General features: G+C 44.3%; 1 protein-coding gene across 32 annotated transcripts in view; it reads left to right on the top strand.

The window, feature by feature from the left end:
- Positions 1 to 325: 325 nt before the first annotated feature.
- The window catches only part of MAP4 (microtubule associated protein 4), a 229206-nt gene continuing 204222 nt past the window's right edge, over positions 326 to 25309 (top strand). For 8 of the 32 annotated variants that reach the window (XM_055109840.2, XM_063602331.1, XM_057301733.2 and 5 more), the window contains exon 1: positions 333 to 796. The gene's annotated coding sequence lies outside the window, so the exon portion shown is untranslated. Of the gene's footprint in view, positions 797 to 25309 lie in introns of all 32 variants that reach the window. The other 24 variants (XM_063602334.1, XM_057301736.2, XM_057301726.2 and 21 more) reach the window with 7 other exon arrangements.

The following is a 25309-nucleotide window of genomic DNA, read 5'->3' as shown; positions in this document are numbered from 1 at the left end:
TTTGTTATAATTAATTATCCCACTTGTAACCATTTAAAAATTATAGATGAGTTTTTTTTTTTTCGGTACTAAGTCTTGGAAATTTGGTGTGTATTGTACACTTACAGCACATCTCAACTTGGGCCAGCCACGTTTCAGAGCTCACCAGCCACATGCGGCTCGCGGAAGCGGAGCCCCGCCGAGGACCTGTGGCGTCCTCCCGCTCCTCTAAGGGTTCCTTCCAGAGCCCAGATGGCCCGCGACCTAGGCCCCGCCCCGCGCCCCTCCCAGGTTACATCACAGAGCCCACAGGCCCCACCCGCTAGTGGCCCGGTCCGCGTGTGCGCCGACTCTCGCACTCTCCTCGCTCCGGGCGCCCAGACTCTGAGAGAGAGCGACGGCCATCATAGAACAGCGAAGGCAGTCGATCGGCCTGCGGTCCGCTTCGGCATTCGCAGGCCGCAGGCGGGAGGCTACAGCCCCCAGGCGCACCTCGCCCCAACCGCCCGCGGCTCGGGCAGCTCTGCAGAGAGGTCGTGGCGGCAGGGCCAGCACCCATTGGTCCGCCACAGCCCTCCGCCCTCCCCCTCGCCACGCTTATTGGCCGGAGCGGCGGCGCTCGCCGGGTAGGCGGTGGCGGCGTCCCTCCCTTGCGCCGGCCCTCAAGAGGCGACGAGGAAGCTGCCGCCTCCCTGCGCCCCGCCCCTCCGGCTAGCTCGCTGGCTCCCGGCTCCTCCCGACGTCTCCTAGCTCCTCACGGCTCTTCCCGGCGCTCTCCTGGCTCCCTTCTGCTCCAGCTCCGTCTCGGCGGCGGCGGGTAGGTGCAGCCGCAGGCGGGGTCCGATTGGAGGGGCAGCCTCCTCACTGTCCCGGGGCTGCCCGAGCCTTGCCCTGCGGCAGCTGGGTACCCCACGGGGCCCGCCCGAGGCGTGGAAGGGCGGTGGCCGCCGGCCTGCGAGACGCGGGGGCGTCCGAGGGAGGGGGCCAGGCGTGGGGCTGGCGGCTTTGACCTTCGGAGTCTTTGAGGCGCGATCTAGGGGGGTCTTTGGAGTGAGGGGGGCTGAGAGGTCCAGCTTTTGAGGGTCGGGGCGGTGGGGCCGAGCGACATGCCTTGGGCTCTGGATGGGGCTGAGCCGCGGAGCGAGGGTCGGCCGCAGTCTGGGGCCCTGGGTGAGGTTCGGAGGTGTAGGAGAACTCAGGGGTCGTTTTCTGAGGCTTTGTGGGGGTCAGTTGATGTGAGCCTGAGGTGAGCCTTAGTATGTCCAGTCAGGGATTATGGGTGGGGCTGAGGGGTGGTCTGGAGAACCGGGCCCTAGGCGGGGCTCTTCCCCCTTGAAAAGGCCCCGGCACTGTGTGAGGACTAAAGCGTGTGTCTGGCAGTGGGAGTGCGAAAGGGTCACATTAGGGTGGGGGTGGGGAGGGTACAGGGACTAGGAGGGGCAGTTGGAAACATTACCCAGAACAGAGATTGTGATTTAGCACATGGAACAAGTTCTCCGCCGGTGTGAGTTAGATCCCTTTGGTAAAATTGTCCTGTGGAGGAGTTGTGAGGGTTTTGCTCACTTCCAGGAACGGGTAAATTAAATGCATTTGCTGCTTTGGGGAAGAGGCAGTGATTGATTACCTTTAGGTTTGTGCTTTAGGACCCAAACTCGGATGAAATACGTGTTCCTTGCGAAGGTTAGTGTTACCCAGCTTTCTACTGGAAACCCCCTTTTCTCCTTTGCCTTCTCTGGTCCTGTTACAGTATTGCTCCCCAGGGCCTCTCGATTCTCTCTCCCTGGTTACATAGCATTGCAGTGTTTCTTGCAGTGTGTGTGTGTGTGTGTGTGTGCGCGCGCGCGCGTTCGTGTGTATGTGTGTGTGCGTGCGCGCGCGTCTCCCGCCCATTTCCCTGCTGCTGTGCTTTTGGCAACTGCCTCTGCTGTTTCCCAGGGATGGTTGTGGCATTGCATCAGGGGATATTTGTGCTTGTAATTTGCTCACTCAGCCCAGGAGGAGGGTGAATAGTATGCTGTAGAGATGGGGGGCGGGGGCAGGGTGCCGTCAGCTTGGCTGGGTAGACAGAGAAATGGGTGTGGTGAGGGAATACAGCTGCTCTAGGCCTTTGGGGTAACACTGCCCAGTCATCAGCCCAAAGAGATTCAAAGAGCACCACCAGCAGCTATTTTTATAAATCAATCCTGAATCCAAGCTGAGCACATGGATTTAGAGTGAACAGTTGTCATGCTCTATTACAAGCTGGGTGTTTGGTAGACAACATTAAAGTTGCTAAGCAGGAGACTCCCATCTGTACTGTGCAGTATGTACTTTACTTGCAACTTTTAAACTTTGCTTTTCTCAACTCCAAAGATTGGGACATCTCTCTTCAGGCTGTGTCTTTTAAATTAACGTAGTTTGCTGATCCGTACTACTACTTTTCAAATGAAATGTTTTCACCTCAGTTACACACTTCCTTTCAAATTTAGCTTCAAAATAATAAAGCTGTCACTTTTTGAGCACTTGCCATCTCCCAGGCACTAGCTATGTTTGTTAACAGATGAGGAAATTGAGACTGATGGGAAGAAGAGGTCACACAGATAGTTAAGTGGCAAAAATGGTATCCAACCAAACCAAGGTCTCTCCAACCCCCACATAGTAGTTCAGAAACTTCAGAATTTTGGTTTACATTGGGATGATTCAAGTGCTTGAGAATTTATTCATGCAAAGTAAACAAACTCACCAGAGACTGATAAACCAGATACCAGTTAATGCATGTTGGAAGTATTAAGTGCCATGTGCACAATTGGATTTAATTGTCCACTGACCAGGACACCTCCATTGTTCTGGGCTGCCTAATCAGTAATAAAAAGGTAGTTGATTATGGAATTGGAAAGGCACTAGATATTCTTAGTGGGTATTTTTTAAATTTAAATTTTATTTATTTATTTATTTTTGAGACAGGGTCTTGCTCTGTCGCCCAGGCTGGACAGTGGCAGGATCTCGGCTCACTGCAGCCTCCACCTCCGGAGTTCAAGCAGTTCTCCTGCCACAGCCTCCGGAGTAGCTGGGATTATAGGCATGTGCCACCACACTCGGCTGATTTTTGTATTTTTAGTAGAGACGGGGTTTCACCACGTTGGCCAGACTGGTCTCAAACTCCTGACCTCAAGTGATCCGCCTGCTTTGGCCTCCCAAAGTGCTGGGATTACAGGTGCAAGCCACCATGCCCGGCCATTTATTTTTATTTTATTCTATTTTATTTTTTAAGATGGTGTCATCCAGGCTGGAGTGCGGTGGCATGATCTTGGCTCACTGCAACCTCTGCCTCCCGGGTTCAAGTGATTCTCCTGCCTCAGCTTCCTGATAGCTGGGATTATAGGCACCCACCACCATGCCTGGCTAATTTGTGTGTGTGTGTGTGTGTGTGTATATACGCGCACACACATACATATATACATACACATATACATATATATACACACATACATACATATACACACACACATATATATATATTTTTTGAGATGGAGTCTTACTCTGTTGCCCAGGCTGGAGTGCAGTGGCGCGATCTCAGCTCACTGCAACCTTCGCCTCCTGGGTTCAAGTGATTCTCCTGCCTCAGCCTCCCTAGTGGCTGGAACTACAGGCACGTGCCACCACGCCTGGCTAATTTTTTGTATTTTTAGTAGAGACAGGGTTTCACTGTGTTAGGGTGGTCTCTATCTCCTGACCTCATGTTCCGCCTGCCTCGGCCTCCCAAAGTCCTGGGATTACAGGCGTGAGCCACCGCGCCTGGCTAATTTTTGAATTTTTAGTAAAGATGGGGTTTCACCATGTTGGCCAGGCTGGCCTTGAACTCCTGACCTCAGATGATCCACCTGCCTCGGCCTCCCAGAGTGTTGGGATTACAGGCATGAGCCATCACGCCTGGCCTTACGGGTATTTTAATCAAGGAACAAAAGTCTAGTGAGTCTCCCTTTCCCCAGTGTAAAAACACATACAGTGCTGGAGGATGTCTTAACACATTTTCATACTCTGTCTCACTTGTTTTTTAAGTAGTCTCTTCAAATATTTGTCATTCCAGCATCCCTTTGTTAAAATTTTCAAATTTACAAATACATTTATATTACCTATTAAAAAGTCATTTTCCATTGTTTGCTGACAGTGAAGGAAGCACCTGGATTTTCTTGTATATAGGCGGCTTAGCTTTAGTCAGAGAGTAGATTCTTCCTAATCTCATAGTGTCTTGTTCTTCCTAATCTCATAGTGTCTTGTTCTTTCCTAATCTTGTTTCTGAATTTGGTGATCAATCCTTTGGCTCTGTAAACTTTTGCTCTTGACAGTTTTTGGAATCACTTTGCTTTTTTTTTTTTTTTTTTTTTTTTTAAGATTAAGCGTGAGTAGTTGCTATGTAGCTTTTACATTTCCTTAAGATGTGAGAAAATCTTGAGAGGAACATTTTGACCCAGTGGAAGGCATCTTGGCAGTTCATGTATATAGTCAATTTGAAAAGGAAACCAAGTAAGTATCACTGATTTCACTTTGTCTTTCTAAACAGCACTTTTAGAACCAGGTTATTATAGACTTATTGCTAGGAGTGAGTGGGTTGAGAACAATTAAGGTTAAGAAGGGGGATCGTAGGGCTGGGTGGCTCATGCCTGTAATTCCAGCACTTTGGGAGCCTGAGGCGGAGGATTGCTTGAGGCCAGAAGTTTGATACCAGCCTGGATAACATAGTGAGACCCTGTCTCCATTAAAAAAAAAACAAAAACAACTTAGTCGGTCCCCAGATAATTTTAGTGTACAGCAAAACAACGAAAACAACAACAACAAACTTAGCTAGGTGTGGTGGCATGTGTCTATAGTCCCAGCTACTCTGGAGGCTGGGGTGGGAGGATCACTGGAGCCCAGGAGTTCAAGGCTCCAGTGATATGATTGTGCCACTGCACTTCAGCCTTGCTGAAAGAGCCAGACCTGCTCACCCCTGCAAAAAAAAAAAAGAGGTAATAAAGCACACTGATACATATAGGGGATCATATTCATCATACTCATCTACCGTTTTAGAGCTCCTAGGCCAGTCTTTAAATGCAGACCTTATGGTGAACTATTTTGGATGTCATTAACATTTTAAGGTTGAAAGTCAACACAATTACTTTCGTGATTCTTTTTCCTTTTTTTTTTTTTTTTTTAGAGATGAGATCTTGTTCTGTCAGCACTGGGGGAGATCATAGCTCACTGCAGCCTTGAACTTCTGGCCTCAAGTGATCCTCCTGCCTCAGCCTCCCCAGTAGTTCAGACTGTGTATGTGCACCATCACACCTGGCTAACTTTTGTGATTCTTGTTCTTATTCTTTTTTTTTTTTTTTTTTGAGACTGAGTCTCGCTGTATTCCCAGGCTGGAGTACAGTGGCGCGATCTCAGCTCACCACAACCTCCACCTCCCGGGTTCAAGCAATTCTCCTGCCTCAGCCTCCTGAGTAGCTGGGATTACAGGCACTCCTGCTGCGACCAGCTATTGTGATTATTTATAGGTTAAAAAAGTTAATCTTCTTGGCTTGGGCATGATGGCTCATGCCTGTAATCCCAGCACTTTGGGAGGCCGAGGCAGGGGGATCACTTGAGGTCAGGAGTTCGAGACCAGCCTGGCCAACATGGTGAAACCCTGTCTCTACTAAAATACAAAAATTAGCTGGCATGGTGGCAAGCGCCTGTAATCCCAGCTACTCGCGAGGCTGAGACAGGAGAATCGCTTGAATCTGGGAGGCACAGGTTGCAGGGAGCCAAGATCACGCCACTGCACTCCAGCCTGGGCAACAAGAGTGGAACTCCATCTCAAAAAAAAAAAGTTACTGTAAACTAATATTTTATTAGTTTGCATATATTTAAATATGTTTAAAAATTTATTTATGCTGGGTGCAGTGGCTCATGCCTGTAATCCCAGCACTTTGGGAGGCTGAGGTGGGCAGATCAAGAGGTCAGGAGTTCGAGACCAGCCTGGCCAACATGGTGAAAACCCCGTCTCTACTAAAAATACAAAAATTAGCTGGGCCTGGTGGCGGGCGCCTGTAATCCCAGCTACTCGGGAAGCTGAGGCAGGAGAATCACTTGAACCCGGGAGGCGGAGGTTGCAGTGAGCTGAGACTGCACCATTGCACTCCAGCCTGGGCTACAGCGAGACTGTCTCAAAAAATAAATTTTTTTATTTATAACTTTCCTCACTTCTTTTTATATGGAAAATAGTTTAAAACTCCTTTTAAATAATTTCAGGTTTACAGAAGAGTTGTAAAGGTAGTACAGACTTTATATATACATTCTGTATTCATTCCATTTCTCTTAGCGTTAACATTTTATATAACCTGATACCCTTATCAAAATTAAGAAATTAGCATTAGTGGAATATTATTGAGCAAACTACAGACTTTCCTCTGATTTTCCTGTGTTTTCCACTGATGTCCTTTTCCTGTTACAGGATCCAATCCAGGATACCACATTGCATTTAGATGTCACAATTCTTTAGTTTCTTCCAATAGGTGACAGTTTCTTAGTCTCTCCTTCCCTATCTTTCCTTGACACCTTTAAAGATGAGTGGTCATGCATTTGTAGAATGGTTCTCATTTTGGGTTTTCTGGTGCTTTCTCATGATTAGCCTGAGGTTATGCATTTTGGGGAAAAATACCATAGAGATGGTTTACCCTTCTTGTCACATCATATCTGGGAATACCTGATATCAACATGACTCGTTACTGATTAACTTTTTTTTTTTTTTTTTTTTTTTGATTCAAAGTCTTGCTCTGTTGCCCAGGCTGGAGTGCAGTAGCATGATCTTGGCTCACGGCAACCTCTGCCTACCCAATTCAAGTGATTTTTGTGCCTTAGCCTCCCAAGTAGCTGGGACCACAGGCACGTGCCACCACACCTAATTTTTGTATTTTTAGTAAAGGCAGGGTTTTGCCATGTTGCCCAGGCTGGTCTTGAACTCCTGGCCTCATGCAGTCCACCGGCCTCATCCTCCGAAAATGCTAGGATAGCAGGCATGAGCCATTGTGCCTTGTTAACTTTGATAACTTGATTAAAGTGATGTTCTGCACTGTAAAGTGACTGTTTTTCTGCTTTTTAATTTTACTTGATAGAACCTAGAAATGAGTCACCAAGTCATATCCATATTCTGGGGGAAGGGAATTAAGCTCCAACCCCTGAAGGGAGGAGTATCAAAGAATTTGTGGGCATGTTAAAATTCCTAAAGTAATTAGTTAATATTTTGGGGAAGATAACTGTGAGGTTATACAGAATCTGATTTCTCCTTAAAAATTTCCTCTACTTATTTTAGCATTCATTAGTGAATCTTGCCTGCGGCAGCGTTGATTATATTATTCTGTTGGTTTTCTATTTTTCTAATTCTTTCTACTTTTATGATTTGGAATCCTTTTGTAAGGAAGATTTATGCCTCCCCCATTTATTTATTAAATCATTTATGTCAACATGGACCCATGAATATTTTTTTCTTTGCTTATAATCCAGTACTATATTTTGTTGCTCAAGTTGTTCCAGCTTTGGCCATTCTAACATTGGCACCTATGTTCTTTTGAAATACCTTTCCCTACCTTTCTTTGTCTTTTAGCACTTTTGTACTTCCTGGCACTGTAAGATGCCCCAGTCTCATCTTATACTTTACCTGCCCCAACCCTAAAATCAGCCATTTCTCCAAGGTGTCCTGGTTCCTTCTGTTGGAGAAGAGTATTTGGAAACCACTATCTGGTTTCTAAATGAGCTTGATGCACTCATTACTGCTAGGGTATCACTGCTTCTAGGCCCTCTCAGGGGATAGTTAGGAAGTAATATATATATATACTGACCCACACATATCTTCGTTTACTTCCGTATCTGTCTGTATATAAATATAAACATGCGTTTATACTGATATCTCTGATGCTGATCCAGCACCACAGAGTTCATTCTAGCATTCTCTTCCTTGCTTCTTTCTCTGAAAGTGAGAAATTTAGCTGATTTAATGAATACATGCTAATTTTTTCAACTCTAATATATATATGAAGTAAAAAATAGTCTTAATTGTCATATAAAGTAAATTTCCAAAGCATTTTGCAGTTGTTAACTAATTTAAATTATACTCCTATAATATTGGTATTTTAAATTACTGTTTTTCAGCTCAGGTAGAGAGATGAAATCATTTACCCTTGGCCAAACAGGAAGTGAGTGATTGTATCTAGAATTGAAGATTTATTATTTATTTATTTATTTATTTTATTTTATTTTATTTTTTTGAGATGGAGTCTCGCTGTTTCCCAGGCTGGAGTTCAGTGGCGCAATCTCGGCTCACTGCAAGCTGCGCCTCCGGGGTTCACACCATTCTCCTGCCTCAGCCTCCTGAGTAGCTGGGACTACAGGCGCCTGCCACCACGCCCGGCTAATGTTTTTTCTGTTTTTTGAGATGGAGTCTCGCTCTGTCGCCTGGGCTGGAGTGCAGTGGCATGATCTCGGCTCACTGAAAGCTCTGCCTCCCGGGTTCACGCCATTCTCCTGCCTCAGCCTCCTTAGCAGCTGGGAATACAGGAGCCCGCCACCACGCCCGGCTAATTTTTTGTATTTTTAGTAGAGATGGGGTTTCACCGTGTTAGCCAGGATGGTCTCTATCTCCTGACTTCGTGATCTGCCCACCTTGGCCTCCCAAAGTGCTCAGATTACAGGCGTGAGCCACGGCGCCCGGCCAACTGGCTAATTTTTTGTATTTTTTTAGTAGAGACAGAGTTTCCCCATGTTAGCCAGGATGGTCTCGATCTCCTGACCTCGTGATCCGCCTGCCTCAGCCTCCCAAAGTGCTGGGATTACAGGCTTGAGCCACTGCACCCGGCCTATTTATTATTTTTTAAGAGACAGAGTCTTGCTATGTTGCTCAGGCCGGTCTTGAATTCCTGGCCTCAAGCAATCCTCCTACCTCAGCCTCCGAAAGTTCTGGGATTATAGGTGTGAGCCACTGTTCCTGGCCAAATGACCTATTCTCACTCCCAGTGCTATACTTGATCCTAAGGAAAGCAGTCTCATTATCTTGACTAACAAATCAACCTTTGTCTTCTTGATGGGATTGTTCCTTTTAATTAAAGAAGTTCCTGGTATTTAGCTTTTTTAAAAAAAATACTTTTAGCAGTATTGAGAGCAAAAACAATTCTTTTTCTGGACTTCTTCCTCCTCGTAGAATCATAGAAGAGATTTAGAGATAATCTAGACAAATGTTTCACATAATAGGTGATTCCTCCAGTTCTCTATGCAGGTATTTCCCAAGATAAGTACTTCACAGCTGGTTGCTACCAATTCCAGGTTTGCAGATTTGTCATTTTAGAAAGATTTTCTGGATAATGATTGTAGATCTGCCTCCCTGCAGTTTCTCTTCAGTGGTCCTAATTTTTCTGTCTACAGTTATTCCCTGTAGCTCTGATCTCAACTTTGCACCTATTCAGTGACAGTTATTTTGTCCCACCTTTTTCTGTTCCACACTAGTGGCTTTTCCCCCAGCTACCTCTCGTGAAATGTGCTTTCTAAGCCTTTTATTATTGTCAGAAGACAAAGTTACAACAAATTTATTTATAGATTTTTTTTTTTTTTTTTTTGAGACGGAGTCTCGCTCTTTCGCCCAGGCCGGAGTGTAGTGGCACTATCTCGGCTCACTGCAAGCTCCGCCTCCCGGGTTCACGCCATGCTCCTGCCTCAGCCTCCCGAGTAGCTGGGACTACAAGTGCCTGCCACCGTGCCTAGCTAATTTTTTGTATTATTAGTAGAGACAGTGTTTCACTGTGTTAGCCAGGATGGTCTCGATCTCCTGACCTCTTGATCCGCCCGCCTTGGCCTCCCAAAGTGCTGGGATTACAGGTGTGAGCCACCGCACCCGGCTTTTTTTTTCTTTTTAAGATGGAGTCTTGCTGTGTCACCCAGGCCGGAATGCAGTGGTGTGATCTCGGCTCACTGCAACCTCTGCCTCCTGGGTTCAGGCGATCCTCCTGCCTCAGCCTCCCAAGTAGTTGGGAGTACAGGTGCGCACCACCAGGCCCCAGCTAATTTTTGTATTTTTAGTAGAGATGGGGTTTTGCCATATTGACCAGGCTGGTCTTGAACTCCTGACCTCAAGTGATCTGCCCACCTTGGCCTGCCAAAGTGCTGGGATTACAGACGTGAGCCACTGCACCCAGCTCCAGCCTTGAAATTCTTAATCAGATATAGGTTGAGTATCCATTATTTGAAATATGAGACCAGAATTGTTCATATTTTGGATTTTTTGGATTTTGGAATATCTGTAGTATACAGATATTCCAAAATGCTCTCTAGTGAGCATTTCCTTTGACATCAAAAAGTTTTAGATTTTGGAGCATTTCAGATTTCGGATTTTTATGTGTTTTTTGAGACAGGGTCTCGCTCTGTTGCCAGAGTTTAGTGGCATAATCACAGCTCACTTCAGCCTTGAACTTCTGGGCTCAGGTGATCCTCCTGCCTCAGCCTCTTGAGTAGCTGGAATTATAGGCACGTGCCACCATGCCCAGCCAATTTTTGTATTGTTTGTAGAGACAGCGTTTCACCATGTTGCCCAGGCTGGTCTCAAACTCCTAGGCTCAAGTGATCTTTTCACCTCAGCCTCCTAACATGCTGAGGATTTCATGCATGAGCCACTACACCCAGCCCAGGATTGAGATTTTTGGATTTGGGATGCTCAGCATATAATTCACTTGGGTTAGCCCACTTTCTCTTTTAGGAATAGAAATCCGCTAGTAGGACTCTGGAGAGCTCTCAGTCATTTTCTTATGGGAAGAACATATTTTTATTGAAATAATTTGAATTTGGGTAGTGAGTGTGTTGCTTTGGGTGACAAGTGATTTCTGAGTTTAGGAAGGATTGGGAGCAGAGAAAGTGGGGGATAAGGCAGATTTACAGGCTTAGTTCTCTACATATCAGCTCAAGTTTCACCTTTAGAAGGTCATTCACGTCCCCTTTCTACCCTACTCTTTGATGTTTTCCCCAAAGTATATCTTTGGGCATATGTCATTCCACATTTAAAAAAGTTGATACATAATTCACATATCGTAAAACTCACCATTTTAAAGCATACAATTTGGGGTAGGCACGGTAGCTCATGCCTGTAATCCCAGCACTTTGGGAGGCTGAGGTGGGAGGATTGCTTGAGCCCAGGAGTTTGAGACCAGCATGGGCAACATAGCATGGCAACCCTGTCTCTACCAAAAAAAAAAAAAAAAAAAAAAAAAGAAATTAGCCAGGCATGGTGGTGCACACCTGTAGTCCCAGACTCTTGGGAGGCTGAGGTGGGAGGATCATTCACTTGAGCCAAAGAATTTGAGATTGCAGTGAGCCATGATCGTGCACTCTAGCCTGGGCCACAGAGCGAGACCCTGTCAAAACAAAACAAAACAAAATCATAGAATTCAGTGGTTTTTGGTGTATTCACAATGTTGTGCAACTACCACCATTATCTAAGTCCAGAACATTTTCATTACCCCCAAAAGAAACCTCATACCCATTAGCAGTCTCTTCCATTCCCTTCATTCACCCAGCCTCTGGCAACCACTAATCATCTTCCTGTCTGTTCTGGACATTCCATATTAATGGAATCATACAATAAATGGCCTTTCTGTGTTTGGCTTCTTTCATTTAGCATAATGCTTTTAGGTTCATCCATGTTGTAGCATGTATCATTTCATTCATTTTTATGGCTGAATAATATTACATTGCATGGATATAATACATTTTGTTTATGCATTCATCCATTGATGAACATTTGGGTTGCATTTTTTAGCTATTATGAATAATGCTCTGTGAAGATTGATATGCTTTTATATGGACATTTATTTTTGTCTAAATACCTAGAAGGAGAATTGCTTGGTTATGTGTTAATTATGTTTAACCTTTTAAAAAATTATTTATCGCCAGGCGTGGTGGCACATGCCTATAATCCTAGCATTTTGGGAGGCTGAGGAGGGTGGACTGCTTGAGCCCAGCAATTCAAGACCAGCCTGGGGCAGGCAATATGGTGAGACCCTGTCTCTATTAAAAAAAAAAAATTAAAACCAGAAAATTATTTTTTTCTTTTCTTTCTTTCTTTCTTTTTTTTTTTTTTTTGAGACTGAGTTTCGTTCTTGTTGCCCAGGCTGGAGTGCAATGGCACGATCTCAGCTCACGGCAACCTCCGCCTCCCGGGTTCAAGTGATTCGATTCTCCTGCCTCAGCCTCCTGAGTAGCTGGGATTACAGGCATGTGCCACCATGCCCGGCTAATTTTGTATTTTTAGTAGAGTGGGGTTTCTCCATGTTGGTGAGGCTGGGCTCGAACTCCCAACCTCAGGTGATCTGCCCGCCTCAGCCTCCCAAAGTGCTGGGATTACAGGCGTGAGCCACCGTGCCTGGCTTTCTTTTCTTTTTTGAGACAAGATCTTGCTCTGTCACTCAGGCTAGAGTGCAGTGGTGCGATCATGATTCACTGCAGCCTTGACCTCCAGGACTCAGGTGATTCTTCCACCTCAGCCTCCTGGATAGCTGGCATTGTAGGTGTGTGCCACCACACCTGGATAATTAAAAAAAACAATTTTAATTAGAGATGGGGTCTCCTTATATTGCCCAGTGAATTCCTGGGCTGAAGCAATCCTCTTGCTTGGCCACCCAAAGTGCTGGGATTACAGGTGTGAGCCACCATGCCTGACTGATAGTATCTTTTGAAACACAAAAGTTTTAAATTTTGATGAAGTCCAGTTTATCTAGTTTTTTCTTGGTTGCTTGTGCTATAGGTGTCACATCTAAGAAACGATTGCCTAATTTAAGGTGATAAAGATTTCTCTTTCTTTTGTTTGTTTTTTTCATTCGTTTGTTCTTTCGTTCGTTCGTTCTTTCTTCTTTCCGAGACAGGGTCTCTGTCTTTTGTCCAGGCTGGAGTGCAGTGGCATGATCTCTGCCCACTGCAGCCTCCACCTCTCAGGCTCAAGCTATCCTTCCACCTCAGTCTCCTGAGTAGGTAGGACTACAGGTGTGCACCATGATGCTTGGCTAATTTTGGTAACCTTTTTTTTTTTTTTTTTTAAGATGGAGTCTCGTTCTGTCGCCCAGGCTGGAGTGCAGTGGTGCGATCTCTGCTCACTGTAAGCTCCACCTCCTGGGTTCATGCCATTCTCCTGCCTCAGCCTCCCAAGTAGCTGGGACTACAGGTGCCCACCACCATGCCCGGCTAATTTTTTTTTTTTGTATTTTTAGTAGAGATGAAGTTTCACCATGTTAGCCAGAATGGTCTTGATCTCCTGACTTCATGATCTGCCCACCTCGGGCTCCCAAAGTGCTAGGATTACAGGCGTGAGCCACTGTGCCCGGCTGAGATGTGGTCTTACTATGTTGTCCAGGCTGATCTCGAACTCCTGGGCTCAAGTGATCTGCTTTCCTTGCCTCCCAAAATGCTGGGATTATAGGTGTAATTTATGTTTCTTTAAATAATTTTATAGTTTTAGCTGTTGTAGTTTTTTTTATCAATTTCAAATTAATTTTTATACATGATGTGTGAGGTAGGAATCCAAAATCTTTTTCTTTCTTTCTTTTTTTTTTTTTTTTTTGAGATGGAGTTTCACTCTGTCGCCCAGGCTGAAGTGCAATGACGTGATCTCGGCTCACTGCAGCCTCCACCTCCTGGGTTCAAGCGATTCTCCTGCCTCAGCCTCCCAAGTAGCTGGGATTACAGGCGCCCGCCACCACACCCAGCTAATTTTTGTATTTTTAGTAGAGACTGGGGTTTCACCATGTTGGCCAGGCTGGTCTCGAACTCCTGACCTCGGGTGATTCACCTGCTCTAGCTTCCCAAAGTGCTGGGATTACAGGCGTGAACCACTGCGCCTGGCCCAAAATCTTTTTCATTTCTTTTTTTGGTGTGTGGATATCTAGTTGTCCTTGAACCAGTTGTTGAAAAGACTTTTTTTTCCATTGAATTGTGTATCATCTTAGCATCCATGTTTTGAGTCAATTGACCATAGAGGTGTGGGCTTATTTCTGGACTTTCTTTTTTTTTTGAGACAGTCTTGCTCCGTTGCCCAGGCTGGAGTGCAGTGGCGTGATCTCAGCTCACTGCAACCTCTGCCTTCCAGGTTCAAGCAATTCTCCTGCCTCTGCCTCCTGAGTAGCTGGGATTACAGGCATGCGCCACCACACCCAGCTAATTTTTATATTTTTAGTAGAGACGGGGTTTCACCATTTTGGTCAGACGGGTCTTGAACTCCTGACCTCAAGTGATCCGCCTGACTCGGCCTCCCAAAGTTCTGGGATTACAGGTGTGAGCCACCATGCCCGGCCTGGACTTTCAATTCTGTTGCATTGGTGTACGTCTATGCCAGTACCATCATGCTTGCTTTCTTGTATTTTCACTCTGTGGTACTACTATCTGCTACTATCTGCATAAATATGCTGTCTTGATTAACGTACTTTTGTAATATGTTTTGAAATTAGGAAGTGTGAGTTTTCTAATTTTGTTCTTTTGAAGATTGTTTTGGCTATTCTGGATCCTTGGCATTTCCATTTGAGCTTTAGGATTAACTTGGCAACTTTTGCAGAAAAGGCAGTTGGAATTTTGATAGGGAATGCCTTAAATCTGTAGATCAATTTAGAGAGTGCTGCCATCTTAACAATGTCAGATCTTCCACTTCATGAACGTGGGATGCCTTTCCATTTGTTTATGTCTTTAATTTCTTTCAAGAATATTTTTTAGGCTGAGTGTGGTGGTGGCTGACACCTGTAATCCCAGCACTTTGGGAGGCTGAGGTGAGAAGATTGCTTTAGCCCAGGAGTTCGAGACCGGTCTGGCCGACATATCAAGACCCTATCTCTACACACAAACACACACACACACACAGACACAGACACACACACACACACAAAATTAGCTGGATGTGGTGGCTTGCCCCTGTAATCCTAGCTACTCATCAGGGTGAGGATAAGGTGGGAGGATCCCTTCAGCTCAGGACGTCGATCTGTGATCCTGCCATTGCAATCCAGCTTGGGCAACAGAGTGAGCCTCTGTCTCAAAAAAAAAAAAAAAAAGTGTGTGTATATATATAAATATATATATATATATAAATATATATATATATTTTGTAGTTTTTTTTTCTTTTATTATTATACTTACAAGTTCTAGGGTACATGGGCACAATGTGCAGGTTTGTTACATATGTATACATGTGCCATGTTGGTGTGCTGCACCCATTAACTCATCATTTACATTAGGTATAACTCCTAATGCTATCCCTCCCCCCTCCCCCCACCCCATGACAGGCCCTGGTGTGTGACGTTCCCCACCCTGTGTCCAGGTGTTCTCATTGTTCAATTCCCACCTATGAGTGAGAACATGCGGTGTTTGGTTTTCTGTCCTTGTGATAGTTTGCTCAGAATGATGGTTTCCAGCTTCATCCATGTCCCTACAAAGGACATGAACTCATCCTTTTTTATGGCTGCATAGTATTCCATGGTGTATATGTGCCACATTTTCTTAGTCCAGTCTATCATTGATGGACATTTGGGTTGGTTCCAAGTCTTTGCTATTGTGAATAGTGCCGCAGTAAACATACATGTGCATGTGTCTTTAAAAGACACATGATTTATAATCCTTTGGGTATATGCCCAGTAATGGGATCGCTGGGTCAAATGGTATTTCTAGTTCTAGATCCTTGAGGAATCGCCACACTGTAGTCCACAATGGTTGAACTAGTTTTACAGTCCCACCAACAGTGTAAAAGTGTTCCTATTTCTCCACATCCTCTCCAGCTATTTTGTAGTTTTTAGTGTACAAGTCTTTTACTTTAAATTTATTCCTTAGTATTTTATTCCTTTTGATGCTATTGAAAATGGAATTATTTTCTTATTTCATTTTGTGTTGTTGATTGCTGGTATAGAGAAATAAAAGATTTTTATAGATCTGGTATTCTGTGGCCTTGCTGAACTTTTTTTTTCTTCTTTTTTTTTTTTGAGATGGAGTTTCGCTTTTATCACCCAAACTGGAGTGCAATGGCGCGATCTTGGCTCTCCGCAACCTCCGCCTCCTGGGTTCAAGCGATTCTCCTGCCTCAGCCTCCCAAGTAGCTGTGATTACAGGCATGTGCCACCATGCCTGGCTAATTTTGTATTTTTAGTAGAGTCGGGGTTTCTCCATCTTGGTCAGGCTGATCTCAAACTCCCGACCTCAGGTGATCCCACCCGCCTCAGCTTCCCTAAGTGCTGGGATTACAGGTGTGAGCCACCGCACCCGGCTGAACTTGTTTACTAATGCTAATTGTGTGTGTGTGTGTGTGTGTGTGTGTGTGTGTATTCCTTTGGATTTCCATATTGTTTTAAAATTATGATTATTTTTTGAGATGGAGCCTCTCTGTTGCCCAGGCTGGAGTGCAGTGGCACAATCTCTGCTCACTGTAATCTCTGCTTCCCAGGTTCAAATGATTCTCCTGCCTCAGCCTCCTGAGTAGGTGGGATTACGGGCATGTGCCACCATTTTTAGGAGACAGGGTTTCACCATGTTGGCCAGGCTCGTCTCCAACTCCTGACCTCAAGTGATCCACCAGCCTCAGCCTCCCAAAGTGCTGGGATTACAGGCGTGAGCCACTGCACTTGGCCTAAAATTAAATATATCTTGTCACTGGCCTGAGAGTCCCTTGAAGTCAGAGACCATACTTTATTTCTTGTTTCTCTTTCTCTACTGGCAAATGTATGTTCAATTGATGCTGCAGTCAGGTGCTACAGTAGTGGGACTTAGCGGAGCATAATGCCACTAATGACTTGGAAAATGGCACAGAAGGGAAGTGGGATATTGTAAAACTATTTTTACCTATTATAAAATGCTTCCTGAGGTCCAGGAAAGGCAATTCTCACGTTTGTCTCTGCTCTTCTATACCTTTTGCCCCTAATTATCCTTTGTTTCTGGAACTCAGAATACTAAGGATCATAAAGTTAGGCGTTTAAGAATAGGAACATTAATTTGATTTTATATATTATTTCCCTAGGGAAATGTGTTCTGGCCTCATTAAAAAAATAGTTTTTTCATGAATTTATAATTTATTTTTTTGGGACAGAGTCTCACTCTGTTGCCCAGGCTGGAGTGCAGTGGCGCGATCTTGGCTCACTGCAGCCTCTTGTTCCTGGGTTCAAGTGATTCTCCTGTCTCACCCTCCCAAGTAGCTGGGACTACAGGCACACGCTGCCACACCCAGCTAATTTTTGTAGAGACGCAGTTTTGCCATGTTGGCCAGGCTGGTCTTGAACGCCTGACCTCAAGTGATCCGCCCACCTCGGCCTCCCAAAGTGCTGGGATTACAGGCATGAGCCAGCGTGCCTGGCCAAATTTATTAGTAGTAGTAGTAGTAGTAGTATTTTTGAGATGGAGTTTCCATCCCAGGCTGGAGTGAAGTGACATGATCTTGGCTCACTGCAACCTCCGCCTCCTGGGTTCAAGTGATTCTCCTGCATCAGCCTCCCGAGTAGCTGGGATTATAGGCGCATGTCACCATGCCTGGCTAATTTTTATGTTTTTAGTAGCCAGGCTGGTCTCGAACTCCTGACCTCAAGCGATCCACCTGCCTGGGCCTCCCAAAATGCTAGGGTTACAGACGTGAGCCACTGCGCCTGGCCTCATTAATTTATTTATTTTTATTTTTTATTTTTTTGAGACCAAGTCTAACTCTGTTGCCTAGGCTGGAGTGAAGTGGCGCGACCTTGGCTCGCTGCAACCTCTGCCTCCTGGGTTCAAGCAATTCTCCTGCTTTAGCCTCCCGAGTATCTGGGACTACAGGCATGCACCACCACACCCTGCTCATGGGGTTTCACCACATTAGCCCAGCCAGTCTCGAGCTCCTGACCTCTAGTGATCTACCTGCCTTGGCCTCCCAAAGTGCTGGAGTTACAGGTGTGAGCGACTGCACCCGGCTACTTTTTTCATGAATTTAGAAGTATTTATCGTAATGATTGGCTATGTTCATTGTTAATTCTGTGTTCAGATTTTTTCTCTTTTCTTTTTTTCTTGAGATGGGTCTCAGTCCATTGCCCAGGCTCTGGAGTGTGGTTTGGCATCATGGCTCATTGCAGCCTTGACCTTCTGGTTTCAGGTGATCCTCCCAACTTAAGCCTTATGGGTATCTGGGACTACAGGCGTGTGCCACCACACCTGGCTGATTTTTTTTGGTATTTTTTTTGTAGAGACAGGGTTTCACTATGTTGCCCAGGCTGGTCTCGAACTCCTGAGCTCGAGCGATCTGCCCATCTTGGCCTCCCAGAGTTCTGGGATTACAGCTGTGAGCCACCGTGCCTGGCCCTCAGATTTCTTCTTGAGTAAACTCAAGCTTACTTATTTTCCTTTCCCTCTTATTCACTAAGTTACAGAGACATGGGGGTAACAAACCATTTGCAGTTAAAGGGCAGTATCTGACCCATTTGTTTGTTATATTTTTGTCTGCCCTTTATTACCAGACATGGAGAAATGCTTTTTAAAAGCACACTGTACTTCAAAAAGGGGTAGTTCCTTTTTACTTCATTTTATTTATTTTTTTGAGACAAGGTCCCACTCTGTCACCCAGGCTGGAGTGCAGTGGTGTGATCACTGCTCCCTGTAGCCTTGACCTCCCAGGCTCCAGTGATCCTCCTGCCTTAGCCTACCAAGTTGATAGGACTACGGGCGCTCACCACCATATGGACCTGGACCTGGCTAAGTTTTTGCTTTTTTTTTTTTTTTTCCTGTAGAGACGAGATCTCACTATGTTGCCCAGGCTGGTCTCAACTCCTGGCCTCAAGTGATCCTCCTGCCTCTGCCTCCCAAAGTGCTGGGATTACAGGTGTGAGCCACCACACCTGGCCCACAGTTCCCTTTTAATAAGAAAATATTAAAATTTTTTTTAAAAGAATGTATTGGTGGGTCCACACTTCCAACCTGTTCTACAAAAACACAAAATAGGGCCAGGTACAGTGGTTTACACCTGGAATCCCAGCACTTCGGATACCAAGGATGGGAGGATTGCTTGAGGCCAGGAGTTCAAGACCAGCCTAAGCAGCATAGTGAGACCCCATTTGTACAAAAAGTAAAAAATTAAAAAAAACTCAGAACAGATAAGATGAAATTACCGCAAAGAAAGCAAAAAAGGCCAAGAGTAAAATTAAAATTGAAGAAGATGGAGAAGAAGGAAAAGTAGTAGTGGTAGAAGAAGAGGTCCCTGTGAAGAAGAAGAAGGATAAAAAGAAACCGTGGTTGGGCATGGTGGCTCACACTTGTAATCCCAGCACTTTGGGAGGCTGAGGTGGGAGGATCACTTGAGGCCAGGAGTTCAAAACAAGCCTGGTTAAGTAGCACCTGAGGAGGGAGAAAAAAAAAGAAAAAAGAGACTATCCTGGCCAACATAGCAAGACCCCATCTCTGAAAAAAAAAAAAAGTTAAAAAAAATTATCTAGCCATGGTGGTGTCTGTAGTCCCAGCTACTCAGCAGGCTAAGGCAGGAGGCTTACTTGAGCCCAGGAGTTTGAGGTTACAGTGAGCTATGATCGTGCCACTACATTCTAGCCTGGGTAATGGAGTGAGACCCTGTCTCAGAAAAAAAAATTTTTTTCACTAATATTGCTAGTTTAATAGGTTAAAAAAAGGGATAATCTCACACTTTTAATCACATCTGATTTTCTTAAAACAATAACATCAGTATTGCATGGTCATATATCTGATAATTAAAGGTAAGTTTGGGTCACCGATAATGAGGTTCTCTGATATAGCCAGTTGCTTTAGTACTCAACCAATTTAGTATGTTCCATTTTAGCAAGTTGTCTTGGGCTGAGTATATTTTAAGAGTGTCAGTGGCTACCCAGACAGTTGTTCTTTATCAAGCTAAAATAAGATAACAATAATAGGGACAAAAAAATGTTTGAAAGATATTCTGAATAACTTTGTGTGCTCAGTATAGCTGAGACTTGCTGAGATGCTTCAGAGGCAAACCAGTCAGCCTATTTCATCAGCCAGAGGTGGGGTGCCTTTCAACAGTGTGTTGTCTAAAAGTCTAAGGTAGACTTGCCCAAATTAACAAACTTTGCAATTATCAGTGACAGGCAACTATAGTATGGCAGTAATAGCACTGGACCGAGTGTCAAAAGACCAAGGTTCAGGTTTCATCTGTACCACATAATAACTGTGAGGTCTGGGGCAGATCAGTCTATCTGTTTCCTTATTTATAAAATCAAGGTTGTGAGAATTAAGGGCTTCGTGACTGGGATGGGTGACCTTCAGAATGCTAGTAAGACACTGTCTAGTGATACAAATCAGAAAATAATTTTTGTGTATATGGAATTGGTGAAGCATTGATGTTTTCAATGGAAATTACATTCCCTGTAAGTTTCATTGGGTTATATAGATGGCAAATTGGCTGTGAAATATGAAACTTATGGACTTACTGGAACCACTTTGAGTCCCAGAATAATTCTGCCTTCTCCTAAGGTCATTTACTAAGTTGTAGCTGAGTCAGAATTTGAACTTTAATCTCTAGCATTCTTTCTACTGTGTTCAATTTAATACCACGGATATTTATATACCTTCTAGGTGCATACACTGTGGTAAGTGCTGTAGGTGATTTTTTAAAAAGTAAAATAGAAGAAACAATACACACTGACTTTAAAACACTGACTTTATTATTAAAAGTGTCATGATACACACTGTAAATGCTATACATATTGTGCATAGGTATGAATGACTAAGTGGATTTAAATGTATGTCTTAGGAGCCTGGCATGGTGAACTGTACCCATAGTCCCAGCTTCTTTGAGACGGACACTCTGTTGCCCAGGCTGGAGTGCAGTGGTGCGATCTTGGCTCACTGCAACCTCCACTTCCTGGGTTCAAGCGATTCTCCTGCCTCTGCCTTCCGAGTAGCTGGGATTACAGGCGCCTGCCACCACACCTGGCTAATTTTTTGTATTTTTAGTAGAGATGGGATTTCACCGTGTTGGCCGGGCTGGTCTCGAACTCCTCGTGATCCGCTCGCCTTGGCCTCCCTAAGGGCTGGGATTACAGGCGTGAGCCACCACACCTGGCCAGTCCCAGCTTCTTGAGAAGCAGAGGCAGGAGAATCACTTGAGCCTTGGAGTTCAAGTACAACCTGGACAACATAGTGAGATCCTACCTCTAAAATATAAATAAATAAAATAAATGCCTTAAGGAGTTCATGGTGCTTTGTTGAATTGACTCACAAGCAAGGATTCAGTTAATTTTCATTAGTTTTTAATTAGTAGAGCTGGATGTTTATTACTTAAATATTCCTTTTTTTTTTTTTTTTTTTTTTTTTGAGACAGAATCTTGCTCTGTTACCCAGGTTGGAGTGCAGTGGCATGATCTTGGCTCATTGCAGCCTCTGCCTCCTGGGCTCAAATGATCTTCCCACCTCAGCCTCCTGAGTAGCTGGGATTACAGGTGTGTGGCACCATGCCTGGCTAATTTTTGTATTTTTTGTAGAGATGGGGTTTCACCATGTTGCCCAGGCTAGTCTTGAACTCCTGAGCTCAAGTGATCTGCCTACCTCAGCCTCCCAAAGTGCTGGGATTACAGGTATGAGCCATCACACCTGGTCCTTAAATATTATTTAAAATAGTTTTTTAAAAAATGCTTCTCTGGGCCAGTTGCAGTGGCTCACGCCTGTAATCCCAGCACTTTGGGAGGCCAAGGCAGGTGGATTGCTTGAGGCCAGGAGTTCAAAACCAGCCTTGCCAACAGGGCAAAACCCCATCTCTACTAAAAATACAGAAATCAGCCGACCATGGTGGTGCATGCCTATAATCCCAGCTACTCGGGAGGCTAAGGCAGGAGAATCGCTTGAACCCAGGAAGCAGAGGTTGCAGTGAGCCGAGATTGTGCCACCGCACTCCAGCCTGGGTGGCAGAGTGAGACTCTGTCTGGGGATTTAAAAAAAAAAAAAAAAAAGGTTTCTCTTGTTAACTTTGAGACAGTAACGGGGAGGTGGTATTATTCAGGTAGTCAGAAGCATAAATGCCCAGACCGCCTCTATATTTTTAAACCTAAGAAAGTGAAACCCCTGTCTCTACAAAACATGTAAAAATTAGCTGTGCACTGTGGCTTGTGCCTGTAGTCCTAGCTACTCTGGGAGGCTCAGGTGGTAGAATTACATGAGCCCAGCAGATAGAGGCTGCAGTAAGCCATGATTGCACCACTGCAATCCAGCTTGGCGCAATCACGCCAAAAAAAATTTAAAAATATAAATGAAAATACAGGGGAACATAATATTCCAGACCTTTAGTATTGTGTTGAGGTTTTTTTTTTCCCCTCTACTGTAAAATGAGAGTGTTCAGTTTTAAGAGGCACATTTTCGGAGCATGGATAGAGTCTTTCCAGCAGAAAACAGTCTGTCTGGTGATGGAGTAATTAAAATGATTTGAGACATTATTTAAGGAATTAGAGGCTGGGCGCGGTGGCTCACGCTTGTGATCTCAGCACTTTGGGAGGCTAAGGTGGGCGGATTATGAGGTCAGAAGATCGAGACCATCCTGGCTAGCATGGTGAAACCCCATCTCTACTGAAAATACAAAAAATTAGCCAGGCGTGGTGATGGGCGCTTGTGGTCCCAGCTGCTCAGGAGGCTGAGGCAGGAGAATGGTGTGAACCTGGGAGGCGGAGCTTGCAGTGAGCCGAGATCCTACCACTGCTCTCCAGCCTGGGCGACAGAGCGAGACTCCGTCTCAAAAAAAAAAAAAAAAAAAAAGGAATTAGAGATGTTTCATTTAGAGAATAAAGAGGTGGGGACAGCTATTTTCAAATACAGTTGTCCCTCGGTATTCATGGGAGATTGGTTCTCAGACCTCCTGCAGATAAGAAAATCTGAGGATGTTAAGGTCCCATATATAAAATGATGTACCTCTGCATGTCCTGCGATATACTTGGTGCACGCCTGTAATCCCAGCTACTTAGGAGGTTGAGGCACGAAAATCACTTGAACCCGGGTAGCAGAGGTTGCAGTGAGCGGAGATTGCGCCTCTGCACTCCAGCCTGGGAGGCAGAGTGAAACTGTGTCTCAAAAAATAAAATAAAATAAAAAATATATATATGTGATGGCTGAATCCAAGGATGTGGAACCTGTGGCTTTGGAGGGCTAACTATATATCAAAGATCTGGCAAGTGGAATAGGCATTAGATTTAGTATTTTGTTGCTTTGACAAAAGAACAAGGACCATCAAGTAGAAGTTAAAGAGAAAAATGGAATGTAACTTTCTTATAAGATAGTGAGTTTCCTCATGTTAAAGTAAGATACTGAGTTTAACTTATGTTAAAACAGAGCCAGGGTATTTAGAGATACTGAGGAGGAAGTTAAGTTGAATAACCTTTAATGTTTTTGTAAATAAGTGGTTCTTAATTTCATGAGTATATATCCCCTTGAGAATCTAACCAACAGCAAAGACCCTGTCCCCAGAAAACTTCTACGGATATACTATATAGGTATATATTTTCTTTCATCCTTGAAAACTACTTTTTTGGGGGGCATAGTATTGTATGTTTGTTTGTATGTTTATTAGTATTGCATTTTATTTTCTTTCAGTTTATTGAATTTATCGTTTCTTTTTTTGTTGTTTTTGTAGAGATGGGGTCTTACTATGTTGCCCATGCTTGTCTCATACTCCTGGACTCAAGCAGTCCTCCCACCTCAGCCTTCCAAAGTGCTGGAATTACAGGTGTGAGCCACCCTGTCCAGCCTTGAACTTATCATTCCATTATCTTCTGGCTTACATTGTTGCTTGAGAAGTTAGCCTTGGTGTTAATATCTGTCAGGTACTCTGTGGCATCACTAGTTTTTTATTTCCTCAAACTGCATGACTTGACAGTCATTGGCTTATCCAGATTATAAGAAACTAAGATGCCAGTGCATACAGGGATTCCTCGTGGCTATGATTTCTCAGGAATTTTTTATTCTTTTGATTTGCTCAACACCAAGGCAGGCTTCTATACAGTCCGCTAGGGATAGTGAAAAATTTGGGGCTTGGTTTAGATTGGAGAGGTATATCGTGGGGTGTCTTATAAGGCTTAACTTTGGGAGGGCCCAGGGCCTTGATTTCTGTCCCCCTTGCCTTGTGTGGCCTTTGAATTGAAAGCTTTGGATTAGGCCTTCATAGATTTTAGTGTGCATACAAATCACATGATCTTTTTATAAGGCAGATTCTGATTCTGAAGGTTTAGTGTGGGACCCAAGATTTTGCATTTCTGATCTATAAGGTGATGCTAATCCTGTTGGTCTACAGATGACACTTTAAGTTGTAAGGAGTTAGATTGCTATGTTTGAGATGTGAGTGGTATTAGTAACGTTAGTCATGGTTATGAGGTGGTACAGTAGTATATAAAGAATGAAGATCATTCCATTGTGCAGAGGTTCTTTTTTAAAATTAATAGACTTTTCTTTTTTTTAAGAGACAGTGTCTTGCTTTGTTACCCAAGTTGGAGTGCAGTGGCACGATCATAACTCACTGCAGCCTGGAACTTCTGGGTTCAAGCAGTCCTCCTGCCTCAGCCTCCACAGTAGATGGGACTACACGTGCACACTACCAAGGCTGGCAATTTTTTTTCTTTTTTTGTAGAGACGGGTACTTTCTATATAGTGGAGCTGAAAATTTTTCATTGCCTAGTGATGTAATGCTTGGCATAACACCTTAGTTTTTCTGTTTTTAGATATGTTTAGATACACAGATGCTTACCATTGTGTTACAACTGCCTGCAGTATTCAGTAGTTACATGCTGTACAGGTTTGTAGCCTAGGAGCAACAGATTATACCATATAGCCTAGATGTGTAGCAGGCTGTACCATCTAGGTTTGTTTAGTACACTCTATGACAGTTGCACAATGATGAAGTCACCTAACACATTTCTTAGAATGTATTCCCATTGTTAAGTGATGCATGACTGTCTAATTGTAACCACCCAACGGGTTCACCTTGCCCGCTGGCTCAACAGAACCTATTTATCAAGATGGGAATTACAGTAGAGAAAGAGTAATTCAAGCAGAACTGACTGTGTGGGAGACCGGAGTTTTATTATTACTTAAATCAGTCTGTCCGAGAATTTGTGAATTGGAGTTTTAAAGGATAATTTTGTGGGTAGGGGACCAGTGAGTCAGGAGTTCTGATTGATTGGGTTGGAGATGAAATCATAGGTAGTTGGAGCTGTCCTCTTGTGCTGAGTCAGTTCCTGGGTGGGGGCCACAAGACAAGATAGGCCAGTTTATATCAGTCTGGGTGGTGCCAGCTAATCCATTGAATATAGGGTCTGCAAAATATCTCAAACACGATCTTGGGTTTTACAATAATGATGTT

This window comes from Pan paniscus, chromosome 2 (genome assembly GCF_029289425.2).
Source record: "Pan paniscus chromosome 2, NHGRI_mPanPan1-v2.0_pri, whole genome shotgun sequence".
Classification (NCBI taxonomy): Eukaryota; Metazoa; Chordata; class Mammalia; order Primates; family Hominidae; genus Pan; species Pan paniscus.
The sequence above is the reverse complement of the archived record's forward strand: the minus strand, read 5'-3'. Positions and strand labels throughout refer to the sequence as shown.